Genomic DNA, 26,075 nt, shown 5'->3' with positions numbered 1-26,075 from the left:
CTCTAGTCATCACCACCCTGTTGTCTGTGTCCATGGGCTATGCATGTATGACCCTTGGCTAATCCCTTCACCTTCTTTCATCCAGTCCCCCAGCCCCTATGATAGCTATCAGCCTGTACCATGTCTCTGTTTCTATTTTGTTCATTGGTTTATTCTGTTCATTATTCCACATATAAATGAAATTATGTGGTATTTGTCTTTCTCTGACTGGCTTACTTCAAGATTTATAATCAATTAAGCAACAAACAGTGTTGGTGAGGATGTGGAAAAAATGGAAACCTGGTGCACTGCTGGTGGGAATGCAGACTGGTGCAGCCACTGTGGAAAACAATAAGAAGTTTCCTCAAAAAATTAAAATGGAACTGCCATTTGAGCCAGCAATCCCACTTCTGGAGCTATATTCTAAGAATTTCTGTCTGTAACCTCAGCATTAAGCAGGGCTCATGGAGCATGGTAGGTGTTCAATATATACTTGTTGAATAAATGAATAAAGTTATCTACTGAATGTAAGATAAGAATATATGATAATCTGCTATGTGACAATAATTGAACAAAGTACTGCAGAGAAATGACTAAGATATTGTTTCAGCCCTCAAAAATTAAAAAAAAAGTTCAATTCTATTTTGATACTTTATTCAATCACTTTGTTTAATTGTTTATAAACTTTGAACACTAATTCAAAAGAATATGACACCAGTTCTTATGGAAAGTCAAGTAGTCTCAATCTCAACTTGCAGGGCAGTTTTTGTTCCTAAAAATAATGACTGCGGATGCTTTGCAGCACGCACAGTTGTGCGTTCTTTGCAGGGTTTCCTGATCCACAGTAAATTAGTTGTTCAGCCATGCCCACTTCCAATTCAGCTTCCAAGAGACTGAGGTGCTCAACTCCAGAACCAGGAAAGGTGCTACTTGCTGTCAGTCTTGTGCCTTTGTCATGATCTTGACTGCCCATTAAAACTTCTTTTTTCCTGATCTTGATTCTAGATTTGATTGACATTGTAATCCACTCTATTGCATCTATATGTTTAATGTAAGATGTTTATAAACAATTGAACAAAGTGATTGAATAAATAACAAAATATCATTGAATTTTTTAATTGTTGAGAGTTAAAACAATATCTTAGGCTTTTATCTGCAGTACTTTGCTCAATTATTATCACATAGCAGATAAACAGATGTTCTTATCTTACATTCAGTGGATAACTTTATTCATTTATTTAACAAGTATATATTGAACACCTACTATGTTCCACAAACCTTGCCTAGTACTGAGGTTACAGAAAGCAATTAGATGGGTTTTCAGACTACACCGATTGTTACAACAAATAAACCCCAAGTCTCAGAAGCTTAAAATGACCAAAGCGCACACCCATTCGGGCACAGTCTTAGTGCTCTCTGTCTCACTGCAGGGGCTTCCCTGTTTCCCATGTGCAGTCCCCGAAGTAGCCCTCGTTACCAAACTCCACTCAGAAGATGGGGATGAGAAACTGTGAAGGCTCCTGTGAGAGGGACTTAGAGCTGGCCCTGAACAGACAGCTACTTCCACTCACACTCCAGGGGCCAAATTTCAGTCCTAAAGATCCATCTAACTTTAATGAGTATATGTTTGCTGAAAGAGCTGGGAAATTTTTTCTCAACTGACCAGGAGGAAAAGAAAACAGCATCACATATTATATCCCTTAGCGTCCACCCTTCTGGCTGCTGTGGAGCACACTACCCTTTCACAGAAGACAAGGTAAGCCTCATGTGGCTTTTAAGGTCCAGTAAGAGCCCATCACAGGCCCACTTGATAAGCAAGGGTGAACCAAGGCCAGGAAAATGACAGTGGAAATTCCCATGCTGAACATGAAAGAATGGAGGATGCACAGCGGTACTGGCCCAGTTATGAAATCCAGTACTTCCGGGCTGAGGGCAGTTCATTGACTCTGAGTTCCAGAAATGTCTCTGTCTACTTCCTACTTGGGGAGGTATGTCTTCCTTAAGACCATCCCGGCTTCCCCAGTACTCTTGTTGCAGTAAATTTTGTGCCCTGAAGATCAAATAGGCAAAGGGTTTTTTAATTGGCAGAGGGATATTGTTTTCCTTTACTTTTATATATATACTAGGGGCCCGGTGCATGAAATTCATGCACTGGGGGTGAGGGGGGTCCCTCCACCCAGTCTGCCCCCTCTCACATACTGGGAGCCATCAGGGGATGTCCTACACTCCCATGGGGAGCAGGCCTAAGGTGCAATCTGGCCTCTCTTTGTGGGAGGTGACCAGGCTGATCAGCGAAAGGCACCAGCCCCATCACCCCGCTGCTGCAGCCACTGCCAGTCACCACAGCTAACAAGGTATTTTCATCAACGGGACTCTAATCCCTTCACCATGAAAAAATGATAACATTCTGTAGGCATTTTCAAGATGTGTCTTTCATAGGATATGACATTTCTTTCTTTCTTTCTTTCTTTCTTTCTTTCTTTCTTTCTTTCTTTCTTTCTTCTTTCTTTCTTTCTTTCTTTCTTTCTTTCTTTCTTTCTTTCTTTCTTTCTTCTTTCTTTCTTTCTTTCTTTCTTTCTTTCTTTCTTTTTCTTTCTTTTTTTTTTTATCCTCACCTGAGGATATGTTTCCATTGATTTTAGAGAATGCGGAAGAGAAAAGGAAAGACAGAGAGAAACATCACAGTGAGAGGAACACTTTGATTGGTTGCCTCCTGCATGAGCTCTGACCTGGGCCCCTGCCAGGGAGGAGCCTGAAACCTAGTTACATGCCCTTGATCAGAATTAAACCCAGACCCTGCAGTCAGCAAGCCTAGGCATTATCCTCTGAGCCCTCCAGCAGCAGACCTTGGTTTTTTTCTCCAGGAGTGAGGTGGAAAAACCCTAGATCACCTTTTTGGATTCTTATTACCCAAGTTACTAAGAATATTACCAGTGTCAAACAATGAGCAGTCAGAAAAGGTGTTTCTTCTGTAGTTCACACCGATTGCCTCCAATCACTGGCTCTGCCCCTGCCAAGGCTTGGGACCTGGACAGGGGCTCCCTCTGATAACTGGTTCTGCCTCTGCCTAGCTCCCTTCGATTGCCAGCTCCACCCCTGCTGAGGCCCAAACCCTCTGGTCCAGGCTTGGGACCTGAGCAGGGGCCCCCCAGCTCCCTCTGATCACCAAAGCCTGAACCTTTGGGGTCTGGGCAGGGGCCCCCAGCTCCCTCTGATCACCGGCTCTACCCATGCTCCCTCCAATCACCAATCCACCCCTGCCAAGGACTAAAGCCTCAGGGCCTGGGCAGGGGCCCCCTCAGCTTTGATCACAGGCTTGGCTCTGCCCAGATTGCTCAGGACCCATGCTGGGCCTACCTCAAAGTGACCTGGGTGCCAAGAAAGTTCCTGGAACTCAGGCCACCTGGCACTTACATATGCAAAATTAATCTCCATCTTTGTTGGGTTAATTTGCATACTCTGATTGGCTATGGGCATAGAAGAGGTATGGTCAATTTACATGTTTGTCTATTATTAGGTATGATATATATATATTTTTTTAATTTTCCAGGATTGTTAATAATAAATGTTAGTAATAAATGTTCAAAATTGCAACTTAGGTTTTGATCTATTTTGTTCCAGTTGACCCATGTAACTCTAAAGTTTCTCCTAAGATAGCCTCTATATGCCATGGACTGGGAGACATAAACATTAAATGTCTATTTCTCGCAGCTCTGAGGGCTGGGCAATCTGAGCTTAAGTTGCCAGCTCAGGTGGTTCCTGGTGAGCCCCTCTTCCTGTTCTGCAGATGCTTTCACTGTGGCCTCACATGATAGATGTATTTCTCTGCTGCCCCTTCTTAAAGGCACCAACCCCATCATAAGGGTTCCACCCTCACAGAAAGAAGCCAAAAATGTCTGTATGATTTCCCTTCATCTTTGAACTTGAACTAAAAAGAGAGAAAAGCCAGTCATGCATGTGAGCAAATCATCATCCTGCTCATAACAAGCTAAAAACCTGGCTATCGCTTCCTTAGTGTTCCCAGCAATAGGTGTCTATGTGCCCTGGGCTGATGTGACCAGAAAAGTGCCCTAAATCCAACTTACTTCAAACTCTCCCAACTCCAAAGACTTCCAGAAAGGAGATGATAAAGATTAACATTTTAAAATGCCATGTTTGAAATATCACAGAAATTACACATGACCTTCACCAGAGGAGCTTTTGCTATAATTCCTTACGCACCCGCTATGTCCCACTGACCTTGCAAGGATGTCTGCACACATCATCTGATTCCAACATCCCTCTCTGTGACGAAACTGTTCTAAAAGCAGAGGTTCAATAAAGTATCCAAGATCACAGAGAGATTAAGAGGAGGAACCAAAATTTCAGCCCAGCTCTGACTGCCTGTACAATTCAAGATGCTCTTACTTCCTGCTCCTCAAATAAGACTAATGCATAATGCTTAGCAATAAGACTCAAAATGGCCCCTAAGTACTTCCTCTCCATTTGCTTTCTGAGGTTTTGTTTTGTTTTGTTTTGTTTTGTTTTCTAACTTGAAAACATCTTTCACAAAAGCAGCCTATGGTGTTTTTTCTTATCAGTGCTAAATAAAGAGCTTGGTGATGTACGACCAAGATTGCAAATCTGTCTGAATTCAATTACTAAGCTGATGTTTAGGTATTTATTGCTGTCTTAAGAACTCTGCACAATGGTTTTGAAAAACTGCCCTGATACCTGGTTCCTATCTGAGCTTTTACCAAATGCACATTTTTAAATACAATGTGGGTAACATGAGGTTAGAGACACATTGCATTTACATTCATATTCTATAATCCTGAAAATAAAATACTAGGTTACTGTTAGGAAAAATTCCTTCCTGCTTTTATTTCTCATTCTAAAACCATAAGTTATCTATGAGAGGAGAGATAGATACAGGGCTTTGAGAAAATGGAAAAATGGTTAGTCAAACAGCAAAATAAGTGCAAGGTATAATTTGAGTTCAGCAATTAATAATGGCATATTTGATTCCATTGAAGCTGGCTCTACATGCACATCTATTATAATTACTATATATTCTGAGAAGATTTTGAATAACACCCTAATGTTTATAATCTCTCTTTTTATTTAGAAACATAAAATAGCCCCAAACCTTCATGCTTTAGGGAATGTTTATAGGGAACCAAAACTATTATCATAATAATTCAGATGAATTATGTACCTACAACAATAAACTTACTTGTAGCTCCAGCAGCTGCTCCAGATAGATCTCACAGACAGTTTCTGAAAGGACCCTCTGCATGCCCACATCCTTTCCTCCCATCCATGACACTAACTGCTTCTGATTGTGGGATCTTCACAAAGGAATTAAGAGAAATAAATGTACACCCCTCCTCACTATTTACCAAGCACTCTGTTCTTTTCAAAGATCCCACTCAAATGCCCAGGAACCCATCACAGGCACAGAGCATGCCCTGGTCTGAATTCAGAATTGGAAAAAATGACTCTTAAATTACTGTAGAGTCCAAGACTCTGAACTCCAAGTCAAGGCTGGCTCTCTGTCATCCATTTCCTCCCAGCTGGAAAGAGAGCTCTAAGGCAGGGCCACTAAAGGCTCAATGAATTAAATCTTTATTTAACTCCTCACAAGAACCCATTGCCAGTGTATTCTTAAAGGAACAGGGAAAGGTGGGGCATCACCTAGAGGTGATGACTATAAATGAACACTGGTGAAGAGAGAAAGGTGACATACGGTAAAGATTGAGGAGGCTGGAAAAAAGAAAGTGCATAACACACCCAGGCATTCCGGAAGGCACGGTTCCGCATCAGCACTATTGGCATTTGGATTGGATACCACTTTGTTCTGGGATCTTTGCTGGGATGTGGGTTGCTAAACAGTATAAGATGTTTATTAACATCCCTATTAGCTGCCATTAGTACCACCCCACTTCCCAATTTTAATAATTGAAAATGTGTGCAAATATTGCCCATGGGTGTATTGATCTCCGGTTCAAAGCCATAGTCCTAAGGTATATGAATTTATTCCAGACTGCCTGGGGTGACCAGGATTGTTTTACCAAGGAAGAAATAACTGAGAGAGTGAATACTCACATTGAGCTTATTATGGGCCAGACATCTTTGACAGTAATTTATAAGTCATCTATCCCTTAGATAAACTCTGTGTGTGTGTGTGTGTGTGTGTGTGTGTGTGTGTGTGTGTGTGTGTGTATTATATATAATATTGGTTATTATCTGTATTTCACAGATGAGGAAGCTGAAGCACAGGTCAGGTGAGGAACTTACTGGGGTCATGTTTCAGTGAGCAGCAGAGCCAGGGCTCCCCCTGAGCATCATGTGTTGCTCCACAGGGCAGCCAGCTCCCTGGGTTTGCACAGGCCGGCCCCCTGCCCAGGAGACTGAGAATCGCACTCGAAGCAAGGCTGTTGTCCTTCTACCACATAAAGGTGTCTCCTAAACATTAGGCGGTACGGTAGACTATAAGATGATGCTTACTCATGAGCATAACTCTGAAACATCTGTATTTCAGCGAGAAAGAACACATTCCACTTTGTAAACCAAATCCAGCACAGTCTCCCATTCACATGGAGAATCCACCAGACTTAGGAGCAGTCCAGAGTCCCCAGACAGGCAGTGTTTTCCCCAGAAAGCACTTTCTACTCATCCTTTCCACGTTCAGAGCCTCATTCCTCTTTGCTCATCCATCTCAAAGAGCATATTCCACCATAGATTATTTATCTACTAGAGGCCCAGTGCATGAAATTCACCTCAGCCTGGCCTGCACCCTGTTGTAGTCCATGAGACTTCGGGGATGTCTGACTGATGGCTTAGGCCCGCTCCCCACAGGCCTAACCCAGCAGTCAGATATCCTTAGCACTGCCTCGGAGGCGGGAGAGGCTCCTGCCACCACTACTGCACTCGCCAGCCGTGAGTCCGGCCCCTTATGGGAGCACACTGACTGCCAGGGGGCATCCCCTGCATTGAGTGTCTGCCCCCTAGTGATCAGTGCGTGTCATAGCGATCAGTCATTCCACTGTCAGGCCAAAACCAGCTAGCTCTCTGACATCCCCCAAAAAGTCTCGGATTGTGAGAGGCCGAAGGACCACACCAGTGCATTATCAGGACTGGGGAGGTACACAGGAGGTTGGCCAGTCAGAGAGGTACTGCAGGAGGACTCCAGGGAGTGTCTGGCCCATCTCGCTCAGTCCTGATCAGCCAGACCCCAGCAGCAAGCTAACCTACCAATCAGAGAGTCTGTCCTTTGATGGGTAGTATACATCAAAGCACTGGTTGACTGTCTGCCCCCTGGTGGTCAGTGCATGTCATAGCAAGTGGTTGAGTGGCCATAGCATATCATTAACATATTATACTTTGATTGGTTGAATGAATGACTAGACACTTAGCATATTAATTTTATTATATAGGATAAGAGTAATAAAGTTTTGCCCTATGCCTATGATAATTTTGTGCCAACTTGCCTGGCTAAGGGGCTCAGATTGCTGGTAAACATGAATTCTGGGTGTGTTTCTAGGAGTATTTGGGGAAAAGATTAGCAATCTTTATTGAACCAGTAGATTGAGTAAAGATTGTCCTCCCCAAAGTGATTGAGCATCATCCCATCCTTTGAGGGTCTGAACAGAATAAAAAGACAGAGGAAGGGCACATTTATCTCTTTACTTGAACTGGAACATTGATCTTTTCCTGCCCTCAGACATCAATGAGCCTGGTTCTCAGGCCTTTGGATTCTGGTGAGGACTTAATCATCAGCCCACTGCTCCCAGAGCCAGACTAGCACTGAGGTATGCCATCAGCTGTCCTCCAGCTTGCAGATGGCAGTCAGAGAGTGGGACTTCTTTGCCCCATTATATATGCAGAAACTCACTGCAGTAGGTCCTCGGGTTACATCAGAGATCTGTTTGTATGGCGTGATGTAACTCAATGTTTGCCGTAAGTCAGAACCCACCTACATAAGCACCTACATCACTCACATGAAGCACATACTCAAATGAAGTGAAATAGAAAAAAAAAATTTTTTTTAAGAAAGATAAACATTCCTGGCCTTTACTTGTGGTAAATAAATAATAAAAAACATAAAGCACATATGTACATATGTTGAAATGACGGAACATTTTTTATATATAAATAAGTGACAGATGGCCCTAGCTGGTTTGGCTCAATGATTAGAGAGTCAGCCTGCAGACTGAAGAGTCCCAGGTTCGATTCTGGCCAAGGGCACGTACCTGAGTTGTGGGTTCGATCCCCAGTGGGGGGCATGCAGGAGGCAGCAAATCAGTGGTTCTCTCTCATCATCGATGTTTCTATCTCTCTCTCCCTCTTCTTTCTTCTCTAAAATCAATAAAGTACATTTTACAAATTTTAAAAAAATTAATGGGATATGGCAACGTAACCACGAAATGACATACGTGAGTCCAACATAACCCGAGGACTGCCTGTATAAAATATTATATGCTAATATACTATGAATTTATCATATATCCTATCTTTTCTGTTTCTCTGGAGAAACATCCTAAGTACTTCTTTATACAATATAGGACATAAATGTTGGCTGGATTTAATTATTAATTAATGATTAATGAATAAGCAAGAAAGCCTACTTGTTAAATACACAGGCGTCACTGTCCCCAGATCTGCAAGTTAAGGTGCGAGTCATCAGCCAGATGGCAAAACAAGCACCGCTTCCTGCGCGCTCAGGCCCAAAGTCCCAGCCCCTGTGGGAGGCTGAAGTGAGCCCTCGGTGGTCTGAATGAGGATGTGAATGATAGGGATGAGCATGAGAGGGAATGCAGATGCCGAGCTTCCTCCTCACACTGCCTCTGCCCAACAGGCCAGAATGAGAAGGTCAACCCTCTGTGCCCTTGATCAGCAAGTTTCAGACCAACTGCAGCATCTTTTTTCCCTGAAATAAGACAGCCTATTTATTGATTCTGCTTTGAAAAATGAACGTCTGATTTCAGGAAACATACATTCCTTTTTTCACTTATAAAGAAGCAATGCCAAAAAGTAAAATGTCTATGTATCTACAGTATTGATGCAATGAGTCGAGGCAGTAAAAGTGACTCCTCCATTATTCCATTTTTGTAAAAACCCTTCTCCCTGGAGCATAAATATTAACACAGTCACACTTTCCAAAAGGGTGACTTGCTAACCCTGCCAAGCCCCCAAGGATAATACACTTCAGGTCATTGTCTCCAGGTTCGCAAAGTGATGCTCAGTGCTCCCAGTGGAAATGCTAATGGATACAACTCACACCTCATTGGCAGGCAAAGGCAGCTGGAAGGATGGTCAGGAAGGAAAGACACCTGAGAATACATATATAGGTCTTCTTAGACATTAAGGTAATCTCAGCCACTCCACTGGACTCCCTAAATCATAGTTTCCATTAATCTTAGTCCCTCTCTATTCTGCACAATCACTCACCTCTCTGTCTGGCAGAATGCCAGAGAGAAAAGCCCATGTAAGGACTGATGAAGAATATAGCAGGTATTTGCAATAAGGTGCTTAGCTCATGTCTGTTCAATTCTCTTCTTCAGGAGTAGCCAAGTCCTACTTTCTGCCTCATTTCCCATTGGTGCCTTCCCACCCCCCTCTCCAGAAAACACAGGCCAAAGTGCCGATTCTCCGCACCACTTATTTTCTTCCAGAAAAATCATGCATGTAGAACAAAGATATTTTAATAACCTAGTTTAAACTGAGCAACTTTTTCCTTTCTAAGGATTGGAACATTAAACTAATTTTCCCAAAATATGACTAAATGGATACCTCTATAACAATAAACAGTAATACCAACAAATAACACAATCAAAGATAAAACTTACCAGGTAAATGTTTCTAAATTTTGTTATGTTTCTCCTTTCTTTTACAATTATTGATCAAAACTAACTTTAATCTTCTTACATTCCCTAGTCTTGGTTTGGACTTATATTTTATAATTTCTTATGTATCTTTTTATTTTTATTTTTTTAAAATATATTTTATTGATTTTCTTACAGAGAGGAAGGGAGAGAGAGATAGAAAGCTAGAAACATCGATGAGAGAGAAACATTGACCAGCTGCCTCTTGCACACTCCCCACCAGGGACGTGCCCGCAACTAATGTACATGCCCTTGGCCAGAATCGAACCTGGGACCTTTCAGTCCGTGGACTGATGCTCTACCACTGAGCCAAACCGGTTTCGGCATCTTTTTATTTTTAACTTTATTTTTATTATTGACCTGTTATAGATGTCCCCATTTTCCACCCTTTGCCCACCTTCACCCAGCCCCCACATCTGTTTCCATCTGGCCATCAGCACACTACTGTCTATGTCCATGGGCATACATACATGTTCTTTGGCTAATTCCTTCACCTTCTTTCATGCAGTCCTCCCTTCCTCCTGACCTCTGACAGCTACCTGTCTGCTTCATGTATCCATGCCTCAGATTCTATTTTGTTCTTCAGTTTATATTTCCCATTAGATTCCACATATAAGTGAAATCATATGGTATTTATATATCTCTGACTGGCTTATTTCACTTAGCATAAGAATCTCCAGGTCCATCATGCTATCGCTAAAAGTATGTTTTTGGGTGTGCATATGTTTTACTGTGAAAATGTATCACAGCTTTTTTATTCATTCCTCAATTGATGGACACATGGGCTGTATCCAGATCTTGGCTATTGTAAATAACACTGCAATGAACATGGGGATGCATATATTTTTGCAAAATAATGTTTCTGGATTCTTAAGATATATTCACAGAAGTGGATATCTGGGTCAAAAGTCAGTTTCAGTTTTAATCTTTTGAGAAAACTCCATACAGTTTTCCACAGTGGTTGTACCAGTCTGCATTTTCACCAACAATGCACCAGGATTAACTTTTCTCCACATCCTCTCCAGCACTTGTTTGTTGGTTTATTGATGGTAGCCATTCTGACAGGTGTGAGGTGATACCTCGTTGTGGTTTTAGTTTGCATTCCTCTGATGATTAGTGATGTTGAGCATCTTTTCATATGTCTATTGGCCATCTGTATGTCCTCTTTAGAGAAGTATCTAGACTCAGGTCCTTTCTCGTTTCTTAAATGGATTATTCATCTTCTTGGTGTTGAGTTGTGAAAGTTCTTTATATATTTTGGAAATTAACCCCTAATCAGATGTATCATTGGCAAATATGTTCTCCCATATAATAGTTTCTATTTTCATTTTGTTGATTTTTTTTTCTGCTGAGCAAGTTTTTAAGTTTAATGTAGTCCTAGTTATTGTTTCTCCTTTGATTCCTTTGTCCTAGGATATTGGTATGGGAGATATCTGAGATTTTAATGCCTGTGTTTTCTTCTAGGATTTTTATGGTTCCATGACTTACATTTGTCCTTTATCAATTTTGAAAGTTTATTCTTGTGTATGGTGTTAATTTGATGGGCTAGTTTCTTTATTTCTTTCTTTCTCCCTTTCTTTCTTCCTTCCTTTCTTTCTTTTTTTCTTTCTTTTTCACGTACTTGTCTAATTTTCCCAACTGAATAGACTGTCATTATCCCATTGTATGTTTTTGCCTCCTTTGTAAAATAATAGTTGACCATAAAGAATGGATTTTATTTCTAGGTTCTCAGTTCTGTTGCATTGATCTTTATACCTATTATTAAGTCAGTCTCATGCTATTGTGATTACACTGGCCTTGTAGTATAGTTTGATATCAGGTATTGTGACACCTCCAAATTTGTTCTTCTTTCTCAAGATTGCTGAGGCTATATTGGATCTTTTGGAGTTTTGGGAATATTTGTCCTAGGTCTGTGAAATATGTCATTGGTATTTTAATAGGAATCACATTTAATCTAGAGACTATTTTGGGTAGCATGTATATTTTAGTTATGTTAATTATTCTAACATAATGGTATTGGTATTTGCTTCCAGATTATTTGTATCTTTTTCAGTTTCTTTCCTCAGTGTTCTATAGTTTTCCAAGTATAGGTTTTTTACCTTTTGGCTAAATTTATTCCTCATTTACTTAGTTTTTGTTGCAATAGTAAATGGAATTGTTTTCTTTGATTCTCTTTCTGATAGTTTTTTATTGGTGTATAAATATGCCACCAATTTCTGAATATTAATTTTGTGTCCTGCTACTTTTCTGAATTCATTTATTAGATCTAGTCTTTTTTTTTTTTTTTTTTGGTGGAGTATTTATGGTTTTCTATACACAATGTGATGTCATCTATGAGCATTGACAGTTTTACTTCCTCTTCTCCAGTTTGACTGCCTTTTATTTGTTCTTCTTGTCTGATGGCTGTATGCAGCTAGAACTCCTAGTACTCTGTTAAGTAATAGTTGTAACAGCTATTTCCACCAACACTCAGGTCAAGCAGAGGGAGCCAGAGCTGTGGATCACTGTTAGCTCAAAATAGGCTGCTCAGAGCCAGTCAGAGCCAGCATCTGACCTTGCCTGCAGTGGAGTCCCTCTGTAGAGGCCCAAAACCAACACACCCAGTGGCCAGTTCGGACAACAGAGCAGAATCTGATAAGGTTCACAAGTAGCATTTCCATAGGAAGATATTGGTAAGCACCAAACCCTCCTGAGGCCAAATTACACTTCATGTGATCACCACCTGCCCGCTGTGTGGGGGTTGAGCCTCACAGTTAGCCAGCCTGAGGGATGATCCCATGCACAAATTGGCCAATAGAAATAAAGACCCAGTTCACATGAGGCTGACATAACACTCCCAAGAGGCATTTTTAGAGCACCCAGCTCAGTTGACCAGGTAGCTTGCACCACTGAAACCCACAGGTAACCTAGGAGGTCACCCTTCTAAGACTTGGGATTGTAACAAATAAACCTAACACATTGTGACAAACACAAACCAACAGCCATAATGGAGAGATAAAGAAAAAAAAGTCCCAACTTAAATCCCAAGAGAATTCTTGCCCAGCTGGCATGGTTCAATGGTTGAGCTTTGGCATTTGAACCAGCAGATGACGGTTCAATTCCCAGCAGGGCACATTCCTGGGTGGTAGGCTTGATCCCCAATAGAGGGTGTGTAGGAGACAGCCAACAGATGATTTTCTCTCATCGTTGATGTTTCTATCTCCCTTCCTCTCTGAAATCAATAAAAATTAGATAGATAGATGATAGATAGATAGATAGATAGATAGATAAGTGATAGATGATAGATAGATAGATGATGTTGATGATAGATAGATAGATAGATAGATAGATAGATAGATATAGATAGATAGATAGATGATAGATAGATATAGATAGATAGAACAGTTTAGGGGACATTTGAAACAACATGAAAATCATAATCAAATCTGCATCTTAGGGGTACCAGAAGGAGAATATAGAAAGCAAGAGATCAAGAGCATATTTGAAGAAATAATAACTGAAAACTTCCCTAACCTGATGAAGAAAAAATACATACAACTTTAGGAAGCATATAAAGTAATCAACAAGATGGATCCAAAGAGAACCAATCAAGATACATCACAATTAAAATGTTAAAAGTTAAATACAAAGAGAGACTCTTTTTTTAAAATATATTTTATTGATTTTTTACAGAGAGGAAGAGAGAGGGATATAGAGTTAGAAACATCAATGAGAGAGAATCATCGATCAGCTGCCTCTTGCACACCCCCTACTGGGGTTGTGCCCACAACCAAGGTACATGCCCTTGACCAGAATCGAACCCGGGACCTTTCAGTCTATAGGCTGACGCTCTATCCACTGAGCCAAACCGGTCTTGGCCAAAGAGAGAATCTTAAAGGGCACAAAAGAAAGGCAGTCAGTTACCTACAAGGGAGCTGGTTGCTCAATGGAAACATCTCAGGGTGGAAGGAATTGGCATGAAATATTTAAAGTGATGAAAAGCAAGGACCTACAACCATAACTACTCTACACAGCAAGGCTATCATTTAAAATTGAAGGAGAAATAAAGAGCTTCTGAGACAAAAGAAAAAATGTAAAGGAGTTTGTTACCACCAAACCAGTATTGCAAGAAATTTTAAAGGGCTTGCACTAAAAAGAAGAAAAAGAAAGACAATAGAGGAACATATTTTTTTTTAAATGGCAATAAATATGTACTTAGAAATAATAATTTTAAAGATAAATGGCTTAAATGCTTCAATCAAAATAATTGAATAAGAAAAGTAGACCCATGTATATGCTGTCTTCAAGAGACCCACCTCAGAAAGAAAGATACATACAGGCTAATAGTAAAATGATGGAAAAAGATATTTCATGCCAAAACCCGTTTGGCTCAATGGATAGAGCGTCGGCTTGGGGACTGAAAGGTTCCGGGTTCGATTCCAGTCAAGGGCATGTACCCAGTAGGGGGTGTGCAAGAGGCAGCTGATCGATGATTCTCTCTCATCGATGTTTCTAACTCTCTATCTCTCTCCCTTCCTCTCTGTACAAAATCAATAAAATATATTTTAAAAAAAAAAAAGATATTTCATGTAAATTGAAACAAACAAAAAAAAACTTGGGTAGCAATACTAATATCTGTCAAAATAGACTTCAAAATAAAGGCCATATAATAAACAAAGAGGATCACTACAAAATACTAAAGAAGGGATCAATCCATCAAGAGGACATAATCCTGGTAAACATCTATGCACCCAAAATTGAAGTACCTAAGTATAAAAATAAAATCTTGGCAGATTTTACAGGAGAGATTGACAGCAATATAAATACCAGGGGACTTTAACACTCCACTGAAATCAATGGATAGATCTTTCAGACAAAAAAAATCAACAAGGAAACAAAGACCTTAAATAACCCACTGGATAGAATAGGTTTAATTGTTATTTACAGAATATTTCATCCCCAAACAGCAGAATATACATTCTTCTCAAGTGTATATAGAACAATCTCAAAAATAGACCACATATTAGGACACAAAATAAATCCTAATAAATTCAAATAGTTGTTCATGGTATTTCCTTATAATCATTTTTATTTCTGTAATATTTGTTGTTAACTTTTCTTTTTCATTCATTTATTTACTTGGGTCCACTCTCTTTGTTTCTTGATGAGTTTGATTAAAGATTCAACAATTTTGTTTTTCCTTTCAAAGAAACAAATTTTGGTTTCATTTAACTTTTATTTGTTTTAGTTCCTGCATCATTTATTTCTGATCTGTTCTTTATTATTTCCTTTCTTATACATACTCTGGTATTCTTCTGCTCTTCTTTTTCCAGTTCTTGTAGGCATAGGATAAGATTGTTTACTAGAGATTTTTCTTGATTTTCGAGGCATGGGTGTAATGTTATGAAATTTCCTTTCAGGACTGCTTTCACTGTGTCCCATAGATTTTTGGTTTTTATTTTTATTTGTTTCCAGATAATTTCTGACTTCTTCCTAGATATCATTAGTAACCCATTCATTGTTTAATGACATGCTATTTAGCCTCCATGTGTTTTAATAATTTTAGCTTTTTTATCATAGTTGATTTCTAGCTTTATGTCATTGTGATCAGAGAAGATGGTTGATATGATTTTAATCTTCTTAAATTTATTAAGACATCTTCTGTATATCATAATGTGTGGTCTATATTTGAGAACGTTCAATGTGCACTTGAGAAGAATGTATATTCTGCTGCTTTGGGATGAAAGGTATGCAAGTTTCAATTAAATCCATCTGATCTAGTGTATCACTTAAGGTCTCTGTTTCTTTGTTGATATTTTGTCTGGAAGATCTATCTATTGATGACAGAGGAGTATTAAAAATCCCCTGGTATGACTATGTTGATCTCACTCTCTCCATAAAGTCCACCAAGAGATTTTTTAATATGTTTAGGTCCTCCCATTTGGGGTGTATAAATACTTTTGAGGGTTATATCCCCTGTTGAATTGATCCCTTTAACTTTATGTAATGTCATTCTTTGTATCTTATAGTTTGTTTTAAAATCTATTTTGACAGATATAAGTATTACTACCCCAGCTTCTCTTTACACTTGTATCAAATAACTTCTTTCATCACTTAATTTTAAGTCTGTGTGTATCTTTTGAACTGAAGTGGATGTCTTGTCGGCAGCATATATATGGGTTTGGTTTTGTTACCCATTCAGCTACTGTATGTCTTTTGATGGGATCATTTAATCCATTTTCATTTAAGGTTATTAATAATAGATACTTATTGCCATTTTTTCTTTATACTTATGTTTCTCTCTATATTTCTTATTTTTAAATCAGTCTTTTTTAACATTTCTTGTAATACTGAATTTGTGGTAATGAACTTCTTTAGCCTTTTTATGTCTGAGAAGCTTTTTATTCAACTTCAATTTTAAATGATAGCCTTGCTGGAGAGAGTAGTCTTGGTTGCAGGTCCTTGCTTTTCACCAATCTGAATATTTCATGCCAATCCCTTTTGGCCTGAAGTGGTTTTGTTTAGAAATAAGCTGATAGCCTTATGGGAGCTAACTTGTTGGTACCTGTCTTTTTCTTGCTACCTTTAAAATTCTTTCTTTGCCATTTTGATTATGATGTGTCTTAGTGTGGTTCCATCAGGGTCATCGTGATTGGTACTGTCTGTGCTTCCTGAACTTGTGTGACTTTTTCCTTCACCATGTTAGTGAAGTTTCAGCCATCATTTATTCAAACAGTTTCTCTACCCCTTGCTCACTCTTTTCTCCTAGAACCCTTATGATACAGATTTTGTTATGCTTGATGTTGCCCAAGTGGTTCTTTAAACTTTCCTCATTTCTTTTAGTTCTCTTTTCTTTTTGATGTTCTGCTTGGCTGCTTACTGTTATCTTGTCCTCCAGTTTTCTGACTTATCCTCTGCTCCATCTGACCTCCTGTTGATTCCTTCTAGTGATTCTTAATTTCAATATTGTGTTATTCATTTCTGACTTGTTATATTTTTATGTCCTCTTTAATGCTTACAGCCTCTTTGGTAAAACTCTTACTGAGATCATTCATTCTTTCCCTAATGTCCTTTAACATTCTTATAACCATTATTTTAAACTCTGCATCGGGTATTTTCATGCTTTCATTTCACCCATTGCATTAATTCTTTTCTGGGGATTTCTCTTGTTCTTTCATTTGGGGAATTTTTCTTTGTCTCCCTATTTTGTCTCTGTGTTTTAGGTAGATCTGCTATGACTCCCAAACTTATTATAATAGCTCTATGATGAAGGAGTCTTGTTGAGCTCAGTGGCACAATCTTCCAGATCACCTGAGCTCCATGTCCCAGGAATGTTTCTTGTCAGTTAATTGCACCCCCTGTTGTAGTTGAATCTTAAATGCTATTGACCCTTTTATCAGTGGAATTAATACTTCATGCTTGGTAATTATAAGGGTAAACCTCAATCATCATGTATGAGGCACTACACAGGGACTGTACCCTGAGGTAGAGTGTTTCCCAGCAGGGTCTGATGCCTGTGGGAATCCCCCTTTTGGTGTGCTGCTAGTTGGGTCAAGCTCTGGTATGGTCTGAGGCCTACCACTGGTTCTGTTGGTTCTTTGTCCATTTGGTTGGTGTTCAGGTATAGGTTGATATCATATGTTGTATGTAATTGGCCTTGGGCTACCTGTCTGGAGCTACCATGCTGCTGTTCACTGTTTCTGCATCTGCTAGACCAGTGTGTACATGGGAGAGCTGTGTACAAGGGTCAGCTTCCTCCAGTTTAGACCTGGGGGAAAATTTTGAAGAAATTGAGGCTCCCTGAGGTCTTCCTCCACCTGTCAGCTACTCTACATCCCCCTTAGTTTGCCTATTCTTCTTCCAGAGCCTTCCAAAGAAAGACTGAAGACTGAGCCCAGGCTAGCTGAGATACTCAGCCCCTTCTCCAGGTTTCAAGTTTTGTAGGGTGGGGCAAACAGAGTCAGGAGCACAGGACTGGTGTGTTCCTTAGTTAGGGATCACAGTTAAGGCACTCAATGAGGGAAAAGTGGCCCCTGTTACAAAACCAAACCACACCATCTCTGCCAGAGTATCCAACTCTTATTCCCCCTGGAGGGCCTCACTGCAGGCTCAGCTTGGGTGAAGCCAGCTGTCCTCTCTAAAGAAGCAAGCTCAACTGCTCCAGGCTCAGGGGTATACATAGAAAGAGTCTTTCATCGGAGATGATGCTGCCCCAGCCTGCAGGACATGGATAAGCACTTTGCTCTAGTCCCAGACACTAGCCTCCCAGGGTATCACACACTTTGAATGTCCCAGCTCTGAGCCACTCTTCTTCTCCCCCCCTCCACCCCATAACTGAGCCCAGTGGTGCAGGGTATCCATAACATGGCAGGGCTAATCCAAACAGTTTCCTGTTGAGGCTGGTGCCCACAATCCCATAGGAGGAAGGCGAAGGTGAGCACTTCTTTTTCCCAAGATAGCTTGGGCTGAACTCTTGGTGGAGATTTGCATCCTCACAGTGTAGCCAAGCACTTACCCATCTGGTTCCCAGACAAAAGCTTCCCTGGGACACACAGTCTAAAACTCCCAGCTGTGCACAGTCTATCACTGGTTCTGTTGGTTTTGTCCACTTGGTGTTTAGGTATAGGCTGATGTCAGATGTTGTATGTAATTGGCCTCAGGCTACCTGTCTGGAGCTACCATGCTGTTCCCCTGGCACTCTAGTACCCATGTGCTGCTGGACTCAGCAAGACAGGGCCAGCCAGTTCAACAGGTAAGAGAATAGGTGTCAGCAGTGCACATAATGTTGGGAAAACTGGCCCTCTTTCCCAAACTAAACAGTTTATTCACTGTCTGGGTTTCTGCCAAAGCTCCCCGCAAAGGGCCTCTAAAAGTCATTGTTGCTTCTAACCAACAGACCCCTCCGCAGGACCTGAGTATGGCACCCACGACCTTGCCAGCAGTTGGAGTCCAGCCTGCACTCCCCAGGCTGCTGGTGTAACAATAGGAGTGCTGGTTCCAGGGACAGTGGGTTTTGGGTTTCCCAGGTGGACTGAATCCCCACTGATTGTCCCAACCATATGCTGTGAAGTCTCTTCTTCCCATTCCTGTGGTTCTGGGTTGTGACCCTTGCATGGGGGTGAGACCCCACACTCCTAGAGGGAGGGAGTTTTGCAGCCCCTCCAGCTTCTCCGCCACTGAACCACCCTTCCTGCCAGTCTCTGTGGTTTCTGCTGTAAATCTTTAGTTACAATATTTCAATCCAGTTAGCTTTTAGTTGGTTATACATGTAGGTGCTCTACAATTTAACTGTACACCTATTTGGGCTTGAGAGCAGGTGGGTGTAGCTTCCATCTACTCTGCAGCCATCTTAGAATCTGTTATCTATTTTTTATTAATATCAAAACTGTCCTTAAAAATAAAGATATTCCATTTTGCCATAAAAATAGAACCCTCCAGAGATGATTCCCATGGCTGTTTCAGGCATTACTGATATTTGAAGTCATTTACTAAAGTCATTTGATAGAGGTGTTGGTGCCTTTATCCAATCTTCCAATTATATGAAGAAAGAAAAGACATAGCCTTGTGATGGAGAACCTAATAACCTAGAAAGAGCAGAAATGACTCCAGTCAGGAAGACATTGTCTACCTAAAATGGTTAATCTGCAGCTCAACACACATTTCAGTGGCTGCTAATGATTAAATGGGTGAAAATCTACATAGCACTCCTTAATGGCAAGTATTTGAGCACAAAAGCACCCTGCTTCTCTTAGCCTCAAGGTATCATTTAAGCATCTAACAAACCAGATTTAAGAAAGGGTTTAATTTGTTCCTGTATGGTTTGGCTTATGGTTAATATATCTCCGTCACATTTTCTCAGAGATCTTTGCCTTTTAAAAGAAGATGCCCAACTTGGCAATCAAAAGCAATACATTTAGCATGTTATAATGTAAATATATATATATATATATATATATATATATATATATATATATATATATATATAATTGTGATTGCTGTACTATTACCAAGTAGAATGCATTCTTTCACTCATAGCGTATTTGTTAAGGGCCTACTCCGTGTCAGACCCTGTTCTAGGGACTGGGAACATCAGTGAACAAAAAAGAGTGAAATCCCCCTCTGCATGAGATTGGAAATTTGTGAACCTTCTAATTCTGGAGGATAGGGACATAATTTTATTTCCTAAATATCGTGGCAGACACAATGGTAGCTGTTCCTTTAGTAGCCAAAATGTATTTAATACATATTGTATGCCCAACATGAAGTACCAAAAATATGTGTTGACCCTTGCTCGTGATAAATTACCATCCCCTAGCACACTGGCTGCTACAATGAAGTCCATACAGTGCCAGAAAGGCCACAGGAATGGGCATGACTGATCAGTGGAGGCAGGGAAGGCTAGTTACAACAGATATTGCTAGGGCTGGGTGTTGGAGGATGAATAGCTGATCCCAGGTAAGTGGAGACAGGTGCAAGGCAATGGAAAGGATTAATATTCCAGAGAAAATATATTGACCAAAGCAGAGACAGAAAACAAAGCCTGGTGTGGTTGAATGTCAGAAGGTAGTAAACAGGGTCTTATCCCAAACTAAAAAGGGGGTCAGATGAATTAATGTTCAAGTTTTCTCAGTTTCTTCTTGAGCAAACAAGTCCAACCCAAAGCCCATTCCACTTCCGAGAAATGAGCTAGCCTTCATGCTTCTGTGAATAGAATACTTAAAATATGGAATCAGGGGAAAGCATTGTGGGGCTCACAGGACAGAAATGATGCAGGGCTTGGTCCAACCCGCACTCCCAAACCCAAAGGAAGTTGACAAGTCATCCAATTTTCTGAAAGGAATACTTTTTAGGGCTTCCGTGCGGGTCACTTTGATGGCCAGTCTTTAATACACCCTCAGACACCTCCTTCCTGATGGCCTGTTTGTCTTCCCAGCCTGGCTCACTGTGGAGAACTAAACATGCCGCTAATATTTACCTGTGCTGGGAAAGCTGCTTCCACGTACATCCCTTTGAGGGAAATAGCCAAGATCGATGCAGGATGACATATACTAAATGAAGAAACAAACAAAAATATTTATTTCTCTGTCCACAGACCACAGTGCCTCCTGAGGGTGAGGACAAATTGGCAGCAGCGATAGAGTATTCCAAGCGGACACCGGCTGTCTCTATGAAGGCCAGTGAAGTGAGGATGTTTTTTTCTTTTTATATGAGAGAAGTCTATGCACAAACGTAGTAAAAAGAAAAATATTTATAACTTCAATCCAGTTTCTTTATGACAGTTCTGGGAGTAGATATATCAAAATTTATTTTGTTTGGGGTTATAATAAGTAGTACCACTGAGTACCAGGTACTTTAAATACTTTATCCCACTAAATTGAGATTCTTCCAATTTCGGTGTCACTATTGACATTCCACACATTACGAAACGAGGTGTGGGAGCCGTAACTTGCCCACCAGCCTCAGAAACAGCGGTTGGGTCTGCAATTAAGGAACATTCATCAGCTCCTAATACTAGGCTTTCTTTCAGGAGCATCCCTCTACGTGAGATCTGGATGTATAAATTTGTAACATTCAGACATGCTCACTGCTGTCTAAGGTGATTTTTCCCAGAAGCAAATCCCAAGAAAAGGATAATGAGCAAATTACTTGTTAAGGAGAAACTAATGAGAGAGACACACAGACAGAAAAGGAGAACCGAGAAAGGTGCAGTTTCATACAAACATGATCTGCAGAAAGCTTCAGGCAATCCTGCAGGGGGCGTCAGGAGGGTAATTTATGTTTGGAGCCGTCGTGCCCAAGTAAGGAAGCCGGGCCCCCAGGATCCTGCACCTGGAAGTCACCGGGAAGGGCTGCCCTGGAATGATAAAAACTCTCAGGCACTCTGGCTGACTGTGGAATCACTCTATTGGCCTGAAACAGTACCTGAAATAAGGCAAGAACTCCCCAAAGTGGTGCAGAATTGCATACGAACATTGAAATGATTCTCAGAAAGTTCACACAGAGCACCAAAGTTCTGCTCTGATATTTCAAAGCAAATTCTCACAACCAGAAATATGAGCACAGGTCCATTTTCCAAACAGCACCAGTGCCAGCCCCCTCCCCACTAACCTGCAGGCAGAGGTACCTTCCTGCACTCTCGCCCTGGCCCTGCATCAGTTCTGACAAAGGCAGCGTGGAGCTGGGATTTGGTGCCACCAGTTGTGGGAGGGTGGAATCAGGTGCCTGCTCAGGGTGCCTGGAGTAAAGCTCCTGGGTGCCCTGTACTCTCCATGCCTCAGGCTATTTGTCACCAGGCATGCCCTGTCTTCACAGGTCTGGAATCTTTGTTTGGTTCTTGCAATTTCCATCTGAGAAGCATGATCTACCTGCTGGAGGCCATGATGAAGAGCTCTATATGATAAGGTTATCAAGATTATAAAGAGACTGGTTCATACCTGCTTCTGCTGCAACTAGCCCTGGATTTGGGGTGAGTGACAGAACTCCTCTCAGTTTCCTTGTCTGTTAAGGGGAGAACAAGAAGGCTGGCTCAGGGTTCTTGGGAGGATGAATGTGGGCTCAAGCCAAAACCAGTTTGGCTCAGTGGTAGAGCGTCGGTCTGCGGACTGAAAGGTCCCAGGTTCGATTCCAGTCAAGGGCATGTACATTGGTTGCGGGCACATCCCTAGTGGTCAGCAAACCACAACTCACAAGTCACATGTGGCTCTTTGGCCCCTTGAGTGTGGCTCTTCCACAAAATATCACATGTGGGCACCTACGTACAGTGCGATTGAAACTTCGTGGCCCATGCGCAGAAGTTGGCTTTTGGCTCTCAAAAGAATTTCAATCATTGTATTGTTGATATTTGGCTCTGTTGACTAATGAGTTTGCTGACCTCTGTGTTAAGCGAAATAAACCAATCAGAGAAAGATAAATATCACATGACCTCATTTATATTTAGAATCTAATGAACAAAATAAAGTGACAAATAAAATAAAATGGAAACATGGAACAGACTAATGAATCTGTAGAAACAGATTAATCAAACAACTTATATGTATATACACACAGACAATTGGGGACAAAGGACTGAATGAAGCAGGCAGCAATGAGGGAGAAAAGGAGACATCTGTAACACTGTCAGCAATAAAAACTGAAAAGAAGATGTTCAACAGAGAACAGAGAAGCTTGGGAGTATCAACCCTAGGGCTCCTCATTTAATAATGTCAGTGGTACCTCTACTCCAAGATTCCATAATGCTCACACTCCCAGAATTTACGCTACTGAACCATTGTCTGTTTTTATATTTATCTTCCCACTGAATCACGGTAGCAGGGAAATAAGTTTAATCTTTTCTAATCTCTGTCTCCTAGCAGTATCTGGTTCATAAAAAGTATCCATACAGAGGAAATGAATAAACAAATAGACCAACTGATGAAGCAGTTTCAGAAATTATAGCACGATGGGCTTAGGTGGTTTATCCAACATGAAAATATCTACTGCCAAAGGGAGTCAACTTATCAGTTCTTTATAATACTTTAATATTAGAAAATATCATAATTTGTATTTATTTACTCAGTCAGAAGCATATACATTTTATTTTGACATTTCAAAAATAATTTAACTACAATTTTACACCATTCAATTAGTATTCAAACAATGTAACACAAAATAAAACAATTTTCTTATCTAGAGAAATGTTTATAGCTGAGCTATATTGGGTTGTACTGGAAGTAACTTCAAGATGCAATAATTTATATGCTAAGTAAATCCTGTAGAACAATGATTGAAAAATCAATTGCCTATAAGGCTTATCTGAGTAATTTAAATAAACAGTCTAGGCTGAGGTAGACTTTGACAGGCTGAAGGCTGAATGCAGGCCTTGTCTGCATGGGATAGCTGCAGCTAAGCTCCAGCCTATTATTGGGCCATTTTTTTCAAAAGAAACCAGAACTATGGATGTACATGTCCAATCTCCCAACATTATGTACAGCAAACAAATATGCTTGGTGCCTGGATTTAGCCTACGATCTTTAAGTGTCTAAATGACCATATGGTAAAAAGCAACATTTGAGAAGTACAGTATGCAGCATCTACACATTAATCAAAGTGAGTCAACTAGAAGATTTATGCTTCTAATTTTTTTTTTTTTGGTAGTTCTTTGTTATGCTCCCAGGCAATTAGTCTACATTTCTGAAAATAATGTGTGTTCCAAATGCTGTTTTACTAGAAGATTACATTTTTTTAAAAAAAGAAAAAGGGATCAAAGAGTGGAGGGGCCCAGATCATAACATCACCTCCACAAAGGAATGCTGGCATCCCAGCACAGGGCCAGCCTATGGGATTCGCACTTGCTTTTAACTTCCTTTTCCCTTTTTTAAAAAGTACATTTTATTTATTTCAGAGAGGTAGGGAGATGGGGAGAGTGATAGAAAAATCAACAATGAGAGAGATCATTGATCAGTTGCCTCCTGCACACCTCCTATTGGGATTTGAGCCCACAATCCAGGCATGTGCCTTGATGAGGAATTGACCCAGGACCTCCTGGTACATAGATCAATGCTCAATCACTGAACCATGCCATACTAAAGATTACAATTTAGAACAAGCAAGTTATCTGTAATAATAAAAGTGTAATATGTTAATTAGACTGGACAGCCAAACGACCTTCTAGACATCTTTCTGGATAACTTTCTGGACAAAACAGTGGCTTCAAGGACCAAGGCAGCTGTCACAGCTGAGAGGGCCAAGCCCCTTGCATCAGGCCTCTAGTAAATAAATAAACAACATAGGAAAATTGACTGTTTCTATTTTTGTGCTCAAATTGTACATGTTTTTCTATCACAACTCCATATAGCTCTTTGTTTTCAGCTCATGATATTAATAACTTTAACTTTTGAAATTTCAATTAAATCTTATAAGACCCAAAGGTCAATGATATGTAGAAAATTGTCTTTTTGCTGAGATAATTGTGAAATACAAATGTGATGAGATCAACATAACTAATGAGACAGCATTGTCCATCGTCCCACAGCCCATCTCAAAGCATATTCATCTTCTTTTATTCTCCAATTATAATGCATAATATATTTTATAGAGTTTAAAATTTTGTTTTTGTTTAAAGCTACCACTAGCTCTTATTACATTTAGACAGGATTCCAACTTTTAAGTCTAGTAATGAACAAGAAAGTGAGGCCTCCACCTCAAGTCAGACTCAGCACCCTGTCCAAGTGGAAGGGCAGCACCTTGAAGCATGTCTTCACTGGGCTTCAGGAGCGTACTTTCTCGTGGCACTGTTTGTGTCTCACTAGTCACCACTCCCACGCCCTTCTCCAAGTTCCTCTTCACCTTACCAACATCCACATTTCGGAGTGGTGTAGAGTTCAATCCTCACACCTCTCTCTAATGCCCACTTCCCCCCATGGGATCTAAGTTGCAAATAACTCCCACACTTGGGACTCTCAAATCCTCATCACCAGCCCAGATTTCCCGGACTCCAACCCAACCTTCAGACACATGTATGCAGCTGCCCATTCACCATATCCACTTATTTCCTATTCCAAAATGCATCAAGCCCAAAGCTTCTCCTCATTCCTCCTAACCTTACCCCAAAAGTACTCATCTCAGTAAACCTCCACTTTTAGCTACCAGACATTTAGGATAAAAGTCTAGATGCATTCTTGGTTTTGTTTTGTTTTGTTTTTTGTTTGTTTGTTTGTTTTTTGTTTTTTCTCATACTACATCATAGTCTAACATCAAATATTATTGGCTTTTCCTTTGACATATATCTAGAGTTTGCCCTTCGCACCATCTCCAATCAAGACCAACCTAACAACATCTTCCACCAAAACCATTTCCAATTCATTATCTGCTCTTCCTGGTTCACCCTTGCCACCTTCCTGGCTATTCCCAACATACCAGGTAGAATTATTTGATAAAATAAAAATGTAGGAGGGAAAAAAACTTTACTTACTTTTTCTCTATACTCTTGGGTTCTTCGGCTATGGTCCTGAAAATTAGACAGCTCAAAGACAGATTAATAAAATAAAAGCAAACTTATTAATGTGTGCATTGCATAGATACATGGAATATTCATGGGGATGGTTAGAATTTGTATTTATATACCAGTAGCAATATAAAAATCATAGTAACTTTATAGAGAAGTGACAAAACAAAGGAAAGAGACTTTGAGCTGGCAAGGGCAGTAAGTCATGAAAGAGTAAATAACAGGGAAACTAATGGAGGATGAGGACAATTTGGGGCAAGATTTGCCAT

Source organism: Pipistrellus kuhlii, unplaced genomic scaffold, assembly GCF_014108245.1.
Source record: "Pipistrellus kuhlii isolate mPipKuh1 unplaced genomic scaffold, mPipKuh1.p scaffold_m20_p_66, whole genome shotgun sequence".
NCBI classification, from domain to species: domain Eukaryota; kingdom Metazoa; phylum Chordata; class Mammalia; order Chiroptera; family Vespertilionidae; genus Pipistrellus; species Pipistrellus kuhlii.
This window is presented reverse-complemented; position numbering follows the sequence as displayed.